This window comes from Antechinus flavipes, chromosome 2 (assembly GCF_016432865.1).
Source record: "Antechinus flavipes isolate AdamAnt ecotype Samford, QLD, Australia chromosome 2, AdamAnt_v2, whole genome shotgun sequence".
NCBI lineage: Eukaryota > Metazoa > Chordata > Mammalia > Dasyuromorphia > Dasyuridae > Antechinus > Antechinus flavipes.
Genome location: NC_067399.1, coordinates 372262394 through 372275637, shown reverse-complemented (window position 1 = coordinate 372275637; position 13244 = coordinate 372262394). Strand labels below are relative to the sequence as shown.

The 13244-nt window shown below is 34.1% G+C and overlaps 1 protein-coding gene across 4 annotated transcripts in view; it reads left to right on the top strand.

Moving 5' to 3' along the window:
* TRAF3 (TNF receptor associated factor 3) overlaps positions 1-13244 on the top strand; it is a 166146-nt gene that overhangs the window by 78942 nt on the left and 73960 nt on the right. For all 4 annotated transcript variants that reach the window (XM_051978327.1, XM_051978326.1, XM_051978325.1 and 1 more), the window contains one exon: positions 4957-5072. The gene's annotated coding sequence lies outside the window, so the exon portion shown is untranslated. The remainder of the gene's footprint in view (positions 1-4956; positions 5073-13244) is intronic.

Here is a 13244-nt window from a genome sequence, read left to right as displayed (position 1 = left end):
CTGTGATTTGGCTATAATATTCCTGGGAGTTTCCATTTTGGATCTCTTTTAAGAGGTGATTGATGGATTCTTTTAATTTCTATTTTATTCTCTGGTTCTAAGCTATGAGGGCAATTTTCCTTGATTATTTCTTGAAAAATGATATCTAAGTGGTTTGGGTTTTTTTTGATTATGACTTATAGGTAGCCCAATAATTTTTTTTATTATAGCTTTTTATTTCAAGATATGTGCATGGGTAATTTTACAGCATTGACAATTGCCAAACCTTTTGTTCCAGTTTTTCCCCTCTTTCCCCCATCCCCTCCCCCAGATGGCAGGTTGACTAATACATGTTAAATATGTTAAAGTATAAATTAAATACAAGTATACATGTTCAAACAGTTATTTTGCTGTACAAAAAGAATCAGACTTTGAAATATTGTACTATTAGCCTATGAAGGAAATAAAAAATGCATAGCTCAATAATTCTTAAATTATTTCTCCTTGATCCATTATCCAAGTCATTTGCTTTTCATACTTCTATTTTTCATTCTTTTGATTTTTTTGGTTGTTATTTATTTCTTGATGTTTGATGAAGTCATTAGCTTTCATTTGCATAATTCTAATTTTTAAGAAATTATTTTCTTCAATGAGCTTTTGTACCTCCTTTTCCATTTGGCCAATTCTACTTTTAAAGGAGCTCTTCCCTTCAGTGAATTTTTGTTCTTCTTTTCCCATTTGACCGATTTTTCTTTTTAAGGAATTCTTTTCCTGTGTAGATTTTTGTTTCTCTTTTAACATTTCACCCATTCTGTTTTTAAGGTGTTAGTATTTTTTGTGTCTCCTTTACCAAGCTGTTAACTTTTTTGTGCAGCACTTTCATTCCCTCTTTTCCACATTTTTCTCTGCCTTTCTTATTTAATTTTTAAAATCTTTTCCTATCTCTTTCAGGCCCTGAAACCAATTCACATTTTTCTTTGAAGCTCTGCATGATTTTCCTTGTCATACTAATTTCCTATTGTCATGTTCTTTTTTCCCCTTTCCTTTTCTTTCTTTTTTCTTTTTTGATGTTTGCTCATTTTCCAGCCCTTTTCTTGACTTTTACCTTTATAATTGGCCTCTGCTCTCAGGGTAAAAGGGACTGTTCTAAGCTTCAGGTTTTTAATGCTATTGTATTCAGAGATAATTCTATAAGTTTTAGTTCTTCCAAGGTAATATGATTTAAGGAGAAGTGTGGTTAGTGCTTTCCTGGCCTGTGCCCTGATCTGTGAGGGATCTCAATCATTTTTTTTTTTTCTTGAATCATAATCTTTTTATTTATTTATTCTTATTCTTTTTAAAGCCTATAAGAAATAGGGAACAAATTTTTTTTCCTTTTTTTTAATTTAATTTTTATTTAATAATTACTTTATATTGACACTCGTTTCTGTTCCGATTTTTTTTCCCTCCCTCCCTCCACCCCCTCCCCTAGATGGCAAGCAGTCCTTTATATGTTGGATATGTTGCAGTATATCCTAGATACAATATATGTTTGCAGAACCGAACAGTTCTCTTGTTGCATAGGGAGAATTGGATTCAGAAGGTATAAATAACCCTGGAAGAAAAACAAAAATGCAGATAATTCACATTCGTTTCCCAGTGTTCTTTCTTTGGGTGTAGCTGCTTTTGTCCATCATTTATCAATTGAAACTCAGGTCTCTTTGTCAAAGAAATCCACTTCCATCAAAATATGTCCTCATACAATATCGTTGTCGAAGTGTATAATGATCTCCTGGTTCTGCTCATTTCACTTAGCATCAGTTCATGTAAGTCTCGCCAGTCCTCTCTGTATTCATCCTGCTGGTCATTTCTTACAGAACAATAATATTCCATAACATTCATATACCACAATTTACCCAGCCATTCTCCAATTGATGGGCATCCATTCATTTTCCAGTTTCTAGCCACTACAAACAGGGCTGCTACAAACATTTTGGCACATACAGGTCCCTTTCCCTTCTTTAGTATTTCTTTGGGATATAAGCCCAATAGAAACACTGCTGGATCAAAGGGTATGCACAATTTGATAATTTTTTGGGCATAATTCCAGATTGCTCTCCAGAATGGTTGGATTCGTTCACAACTCCACCAACAATGCATTAGTGTCCCAGTTTTCCCGCATCCCCTCCAACATTCATTATTATTTTTTCCTGTCATCTTAGCCAATCTGACAGGTGTGTAGGATCTCAATCATTTTTTTCCACCCTAGAACTATGAATAGGATCCCTGTACTCCTGAGACTGCATACTTTAGTGTCCTAGTGTTCTTCTTCCTCCTCAACCTGGGATTGTGACACAGGACTGTATATGGACAATGCAACAGAGTCATTTACCCAGAAAGGGTCTCCTTTTGAAGGAGGAGGGAAACTGTTCCTTTTACTGAAGCCATGTTCCCTTTAAGGTTATCACTAAACTGTGTTCCCTTTAAAATTAAATTGTGTCCCCTTTTTTGATCTCAGCGATCAGAATCTTCCAGGCTCCAAGGATTCTAGAGGGAAGGCCCATCTTCTCAGGATGAGAGAAGCAACCCTATTCAAGGGCAAATCAACTCCCATTGATCTTTTTGAAATTCTAAATTCTCATTCAATTAGAAATCCTGGTCAAAAAGCATCCCTTTGAAGTGTTGTTAATTCTAATAGGAGATCTGGGCTGAAAACTAATAAGCATCTCAGCTCCTGAAGTACCAAAAGTTCTTAAAAGGGGCAGTGTTTGGGCTTACTCTTTGCAGAGGGCCAAGCAATTTGCTAGGACCCTGCCTGCTGAGCATTCTCAGCATAAGATCCCATTTCCCTAATAGGCCTCTGCCACTATAGAAGTCAGTCTTTTAGCAAACTGGTTTCTATCCAACAATAAACTTTCATTTTGTAATTAATAATTCAGGAATAAGTGAATTCTTTCACTTTAAACCTGCGGCCAATTAAAAGGAGATTTTTAACAACGCTCTTATTGCTACTAACCTAACCACTGGGAATCGAGGGGATTCAAACCTCATCACTTTTATCTCTTTCTGATCCCCTTACCTTCTATGGGCTGAGATCTTCAGAAAGTATTGGTTCAACTGATTCAGTCACTCCTAAGACCTGCTGCTGGCTTGATAGGGCCTGCACTACTTTGGGCTACACTCTACTCTCACCATACCAACAATACATTATTATCTTTGCACAGCTTCTACAATATTTACTATTCTCATCTTTTGTCATCTTTGCTAATTTGCTGGTATGAGGTAAAACCTCAGTTTAATTTTGATTTATACTTTTCTTAATAGTCATTTAGAACTTTTTTTATGTAATTGTTACCGGATTATAATTCTTCCTTTGAGAATTGTTTATTTATAATCTTTAACCACTTATCTACATCTGAGTTAATTGCTTTTCGTTGTGTGTGTGTGTGTGTGTGTGTGTGTGTGTGTGTGCGTGAATTGTCTGTATAGCTTGGATAATAAACCCTTATAGAGAAATTTGATGCAAAGAATTTTTTTACTTTTTGATTACTTTCTTTGTTATTCTAGATGCATTCATTTTGTTTATGGGGAAGCCTTTCAATTTCATGTAATTCACATTCTCAGTTTTATCCTTTGTAATTGTACCTATCCCCTTATTTGGTTAAGAAAACATTTTTTACCCATAGTTATGCAAAACATATGATTTGCTTCTCTTCTAATTTTTCATGGTATGAATTTGCATATTCAAATCATGTATCCATCATAAATTTGTTGTAGATATTGTACAAGATATTAATTTAAACCTCATTTTTACCAGATTGCTTTCCAGTTTTTCCCAAAGTTCTTATCAAATAGGGCATCTTTTCTAAGTAATTTATTTGGGAAGGGGTATTGAACGCTAGGTTATTGAGTTTCATTATTTCTGATGCTCCAATGATTATAATTTCAAACAAAAAAAACCTAGAATTTTTAAAGCTTGCCTAGATATGCACAAATATATTGTCCTGTTTTGGATACATGCTGTTTATTCTTTTATGATGTTAAGGGTGAGCTCATTATGCTTGCCAAGTGCTTTACCACCAAGTTTATTATTACTTGGAGTGGGAAGTTGGGAGTACTTATACAATGAGCTGGCTAATTTCAGTAGCACTATGACCTTGCAAACTCAGGAAATGAAATTTCTTTGTTGATTTGCTTTTAATTGAACTAATATGCTCAGAGAGCTGGGTACCTACTTTTACAAATCAATAAATTGACTTAGTAGCAATTGCTTCAGTTGACTCTTTTTAAAATTATGAGACATAATATTAAAAGGTCATTTATGACCCAGTTATAGCATTTTGTAATGCAGCCCAGTTGTCTCTTAGTACACAAATGGGACTATTAATTGTATATGATAACAAATACGGAAAATATTTCATATTAAAATTAAATTGATTAATCATCTTGTAAAATGAAAGAGTTGAACTAGATATTCTTTTTGGCACTTTTATGCTCTAAGATTCATTCTCTTTTCCTAATTATTATCAAGGAATAGAATCATAGTAGAGTTATAATTGGAAGGAACTTTAGAGATCATCTAATTCTAATAGGACTTATGTATAAGTGACCTGTGTAAGGATACACAGAGTAGTCAGTGACAGATCTGAGATTTGAATCTAAGTACACTGTTGTCTCCAAATCCACTGTTCTTTCCACTGTACCACACTACCTCCCTTCGTGTATGTAAAAAGTGATTGAATTGGACATCAGAAGACCTGTGTCTGAATAGTATAAACTTTGAACTAGTTACTTATCTTCTTCAGGTATCATTTTTATTCAATTGTAAAATGAGGGGCTTGTTTTATTTGATCTCAGAAATCCCTTGAATTTCTAGTCTAACTGTTATGATTCTGTGAAAGATCACATGATTCTAGATTTCTACTTATGAAAGTTCATTTTGTATTGTTTAAAGACTATTCAGACAAGATAGTAATATGGAACTTACTTGCTTTTTAGCTGAGGGACAACCTCGCACTGTTTGAAGAAAGATAAAGTTGGAACTGCTTCACTAAAAACCTTTATTGAAGTCTTACTTCGAGCTTGGCCATCTCTCACCTACATATGACTTACAGGTATGTCAGTAAGAAACTTTCAATTATGTCATATATTGATATTATTAATTTGCTTTACTTAGAAATAAAAATGCTGTTTGCCTTAAAATTATAATGAATATTTTCATTTTCACTTTCAGAAACTTCAAAAGATTTTTACATGCCTACTACATATTATTTCTGTTTCTGTTTTAATTTTTAATTTCAAAATTTTTAATAGAATTAGAGCTAGAAGTAACCTTATCATTTTACCCATGAGGAAACTGAGTCTGGTGATGATATGGGAATTACAAAGATCACTTAACTCATAAGTGATGAGTCAGTATTCTAATCCAGGACTTCTGACTTCAAATATAGTTGTTGTTCCATTATATTACCTTTAGAAATATAGCTTTATTTAGATAGTATACACCGAAAATGCAATGATATTTCAAGTTTATATTATTAAAGTCAGTATAATGATTACTTTTTTTCCTCTTTAACCTTAATAAGATCTGAATTGCCTTTGCATGTATCTTTCCTATGGGATCAGAACACTTACTGAAATAAGCAGAAAGAATTGCATGAAGATAAAAGACATGCTTTAGGAACATACTGGGTCCTTTAGTTTACTGAAATGTTTGCTTTTTGACATGGTCTCTCCAGGAATTTGAAAAGTAAAATAATTAATCATTCTTTAGATATTCCAGTTAGCATTGCAGTACTGAGAATATTCCATTGCAATTTGGGCACACTGTCATAAACCATAAGTTAGTACATATTTAATTTTTATTCTTGATGGTTAAGTGGCATTTTGTACTTGAAATGAACTCAAATATCATGTTTGGATATTTAGATGAATGGGCAATAGGTTTTAAGACACTAATATTATGCCTTTGAATTTAAAATCAGGTTATATGCAAAACATATATATTTGTATTTGGTATACTGGAAATTGCATATGTGAAGAAAGTAAATTTAAAAAAAATTTAAATAAAAGGTTGTATACATTTAATCCTCAGATTTTGCTTTTTTGTCTAGCTGCAGATTCTTTCTAACATCTAGAATCACATCATTTTAGAATTGGAATGATCACTTGCTGCTACCTCTTCCCTGAAGCATTCCCTGATGAGCCTTGCCATGCCTCCTTCCTTAAATTTCTCAGGCCATTTTATCTGATCCCTCTTATAACTTAGTTATATTCTAACTTTTATTTTAGTTATTTATGTGTATATTTTATTTCCACTTTACTTAGTTCCTAACAGCAAAAAACTAACAATATACAATTTTTTTGGTTTCATTTTTGAATAATCTACATCAAAGATAGTCTTATATGGAAAACAGACACTTAATACATGTTTACCAAATTAAATTGAACTTTGCCATTTATAGATTAAAAAAAACCCGAGGAGCAGAAGACTATATAGCTTTCCTAATTCACACAGTTGAACCAGGACTAGAAACTAGGTCTATTTGTATCTTAGTATTCTTTCTACAATGTACTTGAACAAAGATCAACCCTGAAATTTATAGCGTATCTAACTTCATAGAATAATTAAATTCCTTTAAAAAGATATAAAATTAAATCCTCAAGTTTTCTTATTTTTTTTTCATGAGATACAAATACTTTGAGGCAGCTCAGTGGATACTGGACATGGAGTCAGGAAAATCTAAGTTCAAATTTTACCTCAGACACGCTCTAGCTGTGTGATCCTGGATAGCTCACTTAATCTCTTTGCTTTAAACTCCTAGAGAAGGGAATGGCAAACCACTTTAGTATCTTTGCCATGAAAACCAAATATGAGATTACTAAAAGTTGGACACTACTAAACAACTGAATGACAACAGCAGCAGCAGCAAACACTTTCGTGCCTCTGATATTTACTATGTGACCTTGGGCAAATGAATTAATCCTCTTCAACCTCTATTTGCTCCCCTGTAAAATGAAAGCATTGAAACAGATGGCTTCTGTTTCCTTCTTCCAGCTCTAAATCTCTGATTTGGAGATCTGTAAAATGGTGGGAAGAAGAATCAGAAACTACATCTGTGGTAGACAGGAAATTCCCTGAATGAGCATAGACAGGTTGAGTAAACCCCAATTACCTCCTCTGGACAGTGTCAGAGGATGTCAATAAATATCAGTTGATGCCATGATCTTTGACAGCTGTCTTTTGGAAAATCTAAGTCAAGAGTGTTATTTTTCAGGTACAGGTTAGGCTGGATGGCCCCTGAAGTCTCTATTACATCTGCTACCACTGATTTGAACCTGCCCTTCCCTTTTAGAAAAGCCACCAGCTCATAGATTTAGAGCTGAATGGGACCTTGGAGGCCATTCAGTTCTCTCACTTTACAGCTAAGACATTGAGTGATTTGTTCCAAGTCTTACAGATAGCAAGTTACAGACCCAGAACTTGACTTTCGGTCTTCTGACAACACATTCAGTACTTTTTCACTGCATCTCTCCAACTTCCAACCTTCCTACTTACATATATATATATATATGTGTGTGTGTGTGTGTGTGTGTGTGTGTGTGTGTGTGTGTGCCATTTGATTATAAACTTTTTATGAGCAGGAATTATCTTAGCCTTTTTTTTTGGTAGTCTTCACATAATTTGATAAACTGCTTTGCCCATAGAACTTATTCTATGTCAATCAGTATTAGATGATGAATGAACAGATGAATGGAGTCTTCTTAATAATCTGTACTTTATAAAACAAAAAGCTTATTGATTACATTCTGAGCCTTATGTCTGCTTTTGTTGTTCTGAAAATGAAAAAAAAATGTACATATATAGGTATATATTATGGTTAGGTTTTTATCTGTTTTCTTTGAATTGAACAAGGATATTAGTTGTTGTTTACTATTTTGAAGATAGGGCATTGAGTAGTTTAATGGTTTTTTTTCAGAGGGGTGAAGTAGAGAATGTATTGAATTTAGGATCTAAAGACTGGATTTGAATTGCAGCTCTGCCATTTACTAGTTACTACATGTGAGTTGTGAAGCTTAGCTTCATGTATTCTTAGAATCTTAGAAGTGGAAAGAGCTTTAGACATAATCTAGTTCAACCCTTTCTAAACAGGAATGCCCCTTTACAATATCCCCCGTAAATGATCTTCCACTGTCTATTTGAAGCTCTATGTGACTAATATTTCACTATGTCCCAGGCAAATCATTCCGTTTTTGAACAACTATGACTTGTGAAACTTTTTTGTATATAAAACTGAAACCTTCAGCTCTTTATTTCTATTCATTGACTAGTGATGCCCCATGGGGTCAAGTAGACCAACCTAATCCCCCTTCTTCGTGAGAGTACTTCACATATATGAGGATAACAATCATTTCCACCTTTAGGTTTTGTAAAAAAAAAATAATAAATATATATATTATATATATATATATATATATACTATTTATCTCCCAGAGTTGTAAAAACTAAATAAGATAAAATAAGAAAGTTCTTTTTAATTTTTAAGTGCTATACATGTAACTTCTTGTTGCAGTTTATTGATTTTTGTTGCAGTTTGATTAAAAAAAACCTCCCTTCTTCCATTTGCACAACTTAGAGATTCCTTCTCAGTAAAATATCAAGAATGATTGAGAAACATCTCTTATTTCTTTCTATAAATGTGGTTTTTGAGACTTTTCTTAAGGTGGAGACAACTGTATAATTATGCTTCCTCCTCCCATTTATTCCTATCCTTTAGCCACTTTATGTCCCCATTGGCCTTTCTGAGTCTGCATTTCTACATACAATTACAACAGTTAGGAAGCATGTTCAGTAACGCTTTTGTGTTGACAGCAGCATTTGTTTTGTTTATCTGATTGTTCCCTTTTTTGGTTTTCCCCGGGATTTCCAGTTCTTGGAACATCCTTTGGTCAGCAGATGCACTTTTATTTTCAGTTTCTAATTTCTAGCCAAATTATATATTGAGGTAAAGTACAAAAATATTTCTTAGTGTTGTCACATCTTGGCAACATGAGTTATCTATGAAGTATTTAATCAACAGTTTATTATATTTTTCTTTTTGGGGAGCATATTTATGACTCCCAACTCTTGTTTTTTTTGTTTTTTTTTAACTAAATGTTTTCTAGTGTCATGCATTCTCTGGGTTCATTCACCTAAATACTCCCTTGCATTAGGAGGATGGGTCCTTCAAGGAAAGCTGGCTGCCTCTTCCCTCAGAAATCTAGGAGTAACTCTAGCTTGTTTTTTTTTCCCCTAGAAATATTTACTCCTGAGATCCTATTGGTGTGTTTCCCCCATTAATTACCAGTTGATATCAGTTAGGTAGCTATACTTAATTAGCTTTTAGAGGTGCGTATTTACTACAGTGGCATAATAAGAACAAATGGTACAAAACACTGGCTCAACTCAGAGGCAGATCCTCCCCCACAAATACTTGGAGAAGCCATGAGAAAGTGGTCTGAGACTTAGTGAAAACATGTAATAGTAGTAGGAATCCTTTGTTTCCATTTAGGGAGTCTTCATGAAGTTTTTTTTTTAAGTATAGTATGGCTTTCTCCTGATTTGTTATAAAATCCCATAGCTGCTTTTCCTCAGCAAGTGTAATTTGTCTTTGGCTCCCAATCATTAGATGTACTAGGGGCACTGCTAAGTTGTTCTTGAGATGTCCACAATCTCACTATCTTTTGAGATTCATAAAGTCATCTCTAGACAAGCAAGAAGAGAAGTCAGAAGCTCTTTTCCCCACTCCCAAACAGTTCTCTCTTAGGGGAGCTGCTCTCTCTTCTAGATTGATCTGTCACTTTTTGATTTCTTAATCCTGAATCTTATTTTTCCAACATATTTCTCACTTGTAACTTAGAGTAGTTCTAGTCTCATACTTCTTCTATTATCAAGTAGGCTTCCTTTAGTTATATGACTTGATAGGAGACAGATGTAAAGAGGCAAGCTTGAAGTGATGGTTAGAAACCAGGACCAATATTCAAATGACTTGTGTTCTATACTTAGCTTTTCCATAGACTAGTAATGTGACAAGGCATTCCAACTTTTTGACTCTCATTTTCCACATCTGTAAAATGGGGATAATAATATCCTTCCCCATGGAGTTGCTGGGAAAATCAGATGATGCAATGTCTAGAATGCTATAAAAAACTATACAATGTGAATTCTAGTTAAAAATTAGTGATCCTGGGTCTGATTTCCTCATTCAAAATTCATATAATTATTGGAAAAATCTGCACTGGTTAGCATAGGTTTGAATTTAAGGAATGTATTATAGTCTTCTGAAATGTATCCACCAAATTATATTATTAAACTTTTATATATAAATATATAAACATATTTAAATGTCTTAAAGCTACCTCTTCTATCTCATTTAAAATCTGACTTAATTTGCATGTGTTACATTAATAAATTGTATAAATAAGCATACACATTTCTTCATTTCAGTAATTTATGCCAGAAGGCATCATAAATCAAGGAAATCTAGAATTTTGGTGAAAGAATTTTGTCAATCTTAAATCAATATTCTCTAATAGTCAACTAAATAAAGATTTAACTCATTATTAAATTTTAAAATATTATCATATGTTTTGGTTATATTTAGATGAAATCTTTTGGAAGGTTTCAGTGGTGTAGACCTAGTTGACTAACTGCCACGTCTAGCCATTAATTAATATTTTATTGTATGCGCACAGAAATTCATCTCCTAATAAATCATACTTTGCTATTTACATGAAGACTATATAATCAAATATTTCCATAGATCAGAATTTAGAACCACATGTGACTTAGGGAAATTTTGTATACTAACATCACAACTTCTGTTCAATCTTAATTTGTTTTAGAGAACTACAAAAAATTAGAAGAGTAGTGCATATCATCTCTCCATATGGAACAAATATGTATATCCACAAAGAACAGTGGCTATATATTGGAATTTGGTTGCAGAAGAAAACATCTATTCTCTCTTGAATTGTCTTTACAGTCAATGAGGAAATTACTCAACTTTAGTCAATGACCAAAGGCCATTTAAAAAAAAAAAAAAAGGAAGTCATCTTAATCTCTCCCTTACTCCCTATTGACTCCATTTAATTAAAGATGCCACCCCCCCAAAGCTGTTTTACATTGCTTCTTAATTCTTTATTGTTCTCTGTTATTAATTTTTAAATTGAAACAGTTATTAAACTATGTGTATGAGTTTACAGTTGAACTTGAATAAACAAGATTACCTGATATTGAAGTCCAATGTAAAAGATGAGTAAAAATATTTTTTCTAGACTTATTATTGTCAATGAATATTTCTTGAGTACCTACAAGGTAATTCACAATGCACCATTCCTTCAACTATAACTGAAAACTTGGTTCTAATATTAGGAATTATTTTTTCTGAAGGAATTTTGAAGTCTTTATCTTCTGTTGGCTAAGAATTTTCTCTAAATTGATTTCTATCTGGGCACATCTTGGAATAATTTTATACACATACTTCTCAATGATTGTTCCTCTTTTTATGACTTTACATCAGTTATTAGATTGATGACCTGTTATACTATGTAGGTTTTTGAGTCTTTGAAAGATACTTAAAATCCCTATTTTCCTTTTGTCTTTGTCTAAGTTGGTTGGTTACAATGCTTCTTCACATGTATTATGTTATTCCTTTCAAAAAGTTTTCTTGAAAAAAAAAAGTTTTCTTTAACTTTTAACATTGAGCTTATGCCCTGTGTTAAAACAAAACAAAAAAAAAATTCAGTACATACATAATACTTTGTATCGTTGGTTTCTGTGTTTTACAGTATTGTCTCTCCCCTGCTTCCCATATTTAAATAGGGCAGAGTTCTATGGACACAGATACAACAAAGAGAGGAAAGGAAAGGAGAGAGAGAGAGACAGGGAGAGAGAGAAAAAAAAGGAAGAAGAAAGAGAGAGGGCGAGAGGAAGAAAGAGAGAAGGGAAGAAGGGAAGGAGAGGGAGGGAGGGAAGAGAGAGAGAAAGAAGGGGAAAAAGAGAAAGAGGGAGAGAGGGGGGAAGAGAAAGAGGGAGAAAGAGGGGGGAAAGGAGAGGTGGAGGGAGAAGGGGAAAGACAGAGCGAGGGAGGAAGAGACAGGGAGGGGAAGAAAAAGAGAGGGCAGGAGAGAGAAGGAGGGAGAAGAAAAGGGAAGAGGGAGGGAGAAGAAAAGGGAAGAGGAAGGGAGAAGAAAAGGGAAGAGGAAGGGAGAAGGGAAGGGAGAGAGGAGGAAGAGAGAGAGAGAGAGAGAGAGAGAGAAAAGAGAAGGGGGGGGGGAGGCAGAAAGAGATTCCTGCCTACAAGGACTTTATATTTTAATGAGGGAAAATAACACATAAAAGGAAGCTGAAAAAACGGAGGATGGAAGGGAAGTTAGCCACTTAGAGGGGATTATTGTCAGAGTCTCTGGGGAGCATGGAGAAACAGAAGCATAGTTGTAAAGGGAAAGAATTTTGGCCACCTTGAACCCATCCCCAAAATGGAGACCTTCACTAATAGAAGAGGTGGTGTAGTGGAAGGATGTTCTAGGGGGAGAAGGTGCCAGGCACTGAGGAAATTTCCAGGCCTAGAAGGCAGAAACATAGGTAGGTGGTTACTGAAGGGCCAAGAGTGAAAGAATTCATTGTATTTTCCCTGAAATCCATTACTCCTCTAAAACAACTTATCACCCTAGAAGATTCTTTTGTTTTTGTGGCTCTTTCCTATAATAGGTCAGTTCCTTTCTGAGGAGTGGCAAGGCCAGACATAAACATTCCTTTATTCCTCTCTGGACTCTGCTCCCGACTTTCTAGACTTCTTTCTCCACCATCTCTCTTCTCCCACTCAACTGCCACCTTCCTAACTTTTTAGCTTTCTTTTATGTGTTGTTTTCTCCCATTAAAATGTAAGCTTTTTAAAGGGCAAGGACTGCTTTTTTTTTTTTTTTTTTGTACTTGTATTTTTACTCCCAGCATTTTGTACAGTACTTACATCTAGTAATCTAGTAATAAATGGGCAGTACTATCCTTCCAAACATCAAAGCCCACAATTTTGGATTCATTCTTGATCCTTCTGTCTCCTTCAATCTCCATGTCCAAACAGTTGTCAAATCCTGTTGGTTCTACCTCCATAACATCTTTTTTATATTACCTCTTCTGTCCTCTCCTTATCCTAATTCAGATCTCCTAATTTATCTTCTGATCTACAGTCTTTTCCCTCTTCAGTTCTCAATTACACATAGTTATCAAATTGATGTTCCTAAAAGAT